A 3,172-nucleotide genomic window follows, 5' to 3' on the forward strand; every position below is an offset into this window, starting at 1 on the left:
CTACCGGCCCGACGTCCAATCTTCTGACATGTTCCTCCGGCACAACATGATGTTCCTGCTTTAATTGTCTCATCCTGATCAAAGCATCCTGCGTCACTCAAAACGCATATTAAATCATAAACATATATTAAGTAGTTTCATTATCAAAATACGAGATTCAACAATGAATGCCTTATTTTGTGCACTAGATAAGAACGAGTTCAATCATGTTTCGATTTGTGAAACTGCTTTTGATATTTGGCACACACTCTAAGTGACTCACGAAGGCACAAGTAGAGTAAAAGAGTCAAAAATAAACCTTTTGGTACATTCTTATAAACTATTTCGAATGAAACCGAGTGAGACCATAGGAGACATGTACACCCATTTTACGGATATCGTCAATGGTCTAAAAGGACTGGGTAAAAGTTTTTCGGATTTCGAGTTCATTAATAAAATTTTAAGATTCCTTCTAAAGAGTTGGGACCCTAAAGTCACGGCCATCCAAGAGGCCAAAGATTTAAATAACTTTCCTTTTGAAGAATTAATTTGGTCACTAATGTCCTACAAAATGATATGCAAAGCTCATAAAGAGTACGAGGACACCCTTCCAAAGAACAGGAAGGATATGACACTTAGAACTCAATAAGACCCCTTGAGAGAAAACTCAAGTGATGAGGACTTTGACGATGACTTGGCACTTTTAACAAGGAAATTCAAAAAATTCATTAAAAGAAACAAATTTAAAAATGACACTAAAAATAAATTTGAACCCAAGAAAGACCAAGTAATTTGTTATGAATGCAAGAAACTGGGACACTATAAAAGTGAAGGTCCCTAAGCCAAGAAGAGACCACCAAAGAAGAAGGCGCTCAAAGCAACATAGGATGACTCAAGCACATTCGAAGAAAAGGAGCCCAACACCGAGCAAGTTGCTCATTATGCATTAATGGCCATTGGAGAGAAGGTAATAATTTTAATTGATACAGATTTATCATTTTATGAATTATTAAATGCTTTCCATGATTTATTTGATGAATGCAAAATAATTAGTAGAAAATATAAATTGTTAAAAAAGGAGCATGATACTCTTGTTAGTAATTTTGATAAATTAAAAATTAAGCATAATAATAGTTTAGCTCCATGTACGAAATGTCATGATTTAGAAATACTCCAAAAGGAAAACTTGCTACTGAAGGATACCTTGAAGAAATTTGAGTTTGGTAGCAAGTCCTTAAACATAATCCTTAACAATAAGGGTCACATTCATTAAAAAAGTGGAATCGGATTTGTGAGAACCACTCACCAAAATCCAACCACCTTCATTAAAGGCCCTATCTTGCATATTTCTCACCAAAACATATGCAACTTTTGTTGCAAACATGGACATAGAGCTTATCATTGTCCATTCAAGAAAGTTAGTCCAAACTAATTCATTTGGGTTCCTAAAGGAACCGTAAAGGACTCCATGCAATATGATAAGCAATTTAGATCGGTTTTTGAGGCACCCAAGATCAAATGGGTATCTAAAAATCATCCTCTTTTGTAGAAATGTATACCATCACAAACTAGGAGCAAGAGATGGTACCTTGATAGTGGATGCTCAAGACATATGACTGGAGATCTATCTCAATTCTATAAACTCACTAGTATAGACGAAGGATATGTCACCTTGGGAGACAACAACAAGGGTAAAATCATTGGCAAAGGAACCATAGGTAACAAATCCAACTTCTTTATTGAAGATATTTTGTTAGTTGATGGTTTAAAACATAACCTCTTGAGCATTAATCAATTATGTGATAAAGGATATATTGTTAAATTTGAATTTAATGCTTGCATTATTGAAAAACCACACAAAAACACCTCTATGATTGCATTAAAACAAAATAACGCAAACACCATTAATATTAATGACTGTTGTAATGAAATATGTTTTTCGGTTTTGAATGATGATTCTTGGCTTTGGCATAGGAGATTAGGTCATGCTAGCATGAAACTAATCACCCAAATTTTATCCAAAGAACTTGTAAAAGGAATTCCTCATATCAAGTTCGTCAAATATAATGTGTGTGATGCTTGTCAATTAGGAAAACAAATAAAAGGTAGCTTCAAACCTAAGAATCAAATAAGCACCTCTAGACCTTTGCAATTGACCCATATGGACTTATTCGGACCAATCTCTACATCAAGTCTAGGAGGTAGCAAATACGCTTTTGTCATTGTAAATGATTATAGTAGATACACATGGACTTATTTCTTGATACACAAAAGTGAATGCTTTAGATATTTCACCAAGTTTTGTAAACTTGTTCAAAATGAAAAGGGTTTTATGATTTCATCAATTTGAAGTGATCATGGTGGTGAATTTCAAAACCGTGATTTCTAAGAATTTTGTGAATCTAATGGATACAATCACAACTTCTCTACTCCAAGAAATCCTCAACAAAATGGAGTAGTAGAAAGAAAGAATAGAAATTTATAAGAAATGGCAAGAACCATGTTGAATGAACATAGCCTACCCAAATATTTTTGGACTGAAGCCGTAAACACGGCTTGTTATGTCATGAATAGAGTTCTAGTAAGACCTTTACTCACCAAAACTCCTTATGAGTTATGGAACAATAAAAAATCCAATGTTTCATATTTTAAAGTTTTTTGGTGTAAGTGTTTTATTTTGAATGAAAAAGATGTCTTAGGAAAATTTGATACTAAATCCGATGAAGGAATTTTTCTTGGCTATTCATCGATTTCTAAAGCATTTCGTATCTTCAATAAAAGAACTTTAATTATAGAAGAATCCATTAATGTTGTTTTTAATGAGGTTTCCAAAATTAAGAAAAATTATTTTGATGATGATGGTAACTTTGATACCTTGAATTTAAATGAAACCCCTTCTCCACCTAGCAACTTCGGTGCATCCACTTCCGAAACATCCTTACCCAAGGATTAGAAGTATGTAGATGCTCATCTAAGGAGCTAATCATAGAAGACACATCTAAGAGGGTTCAAACACGTTCTTCTTTTAAAAATGTTTGTGCCAACATCGCTTTTTTCTTACAAATTAAACCTAAATGTATTGACGAAGCCATGAAAGATGATTCATGGATTATCACAATGCAAGATGAGTTAAATCAATTTGAGAGAAATGAGGTGTAAAAGCTTGTTCCTAGGCCAAATGTGTTAGGATCGA

Source organism: Musa acuminata, chromosome BXJ1-2 (assembly GCF_036884655.1).
Source record: "Musa acuminata AAA Group cultivar baxijiao chromosome BXJ1-2, Cavendish_Baxijiao_AAA, whole genome shotgun sequence".
NCBI classification, from domain to species: domain Eukaryota; kingdom Viridiplantae; phylum Streptophyta; class Magnoliopsida; order Zingiberales; family Musaceae; genus Musa; species Musa acuminata.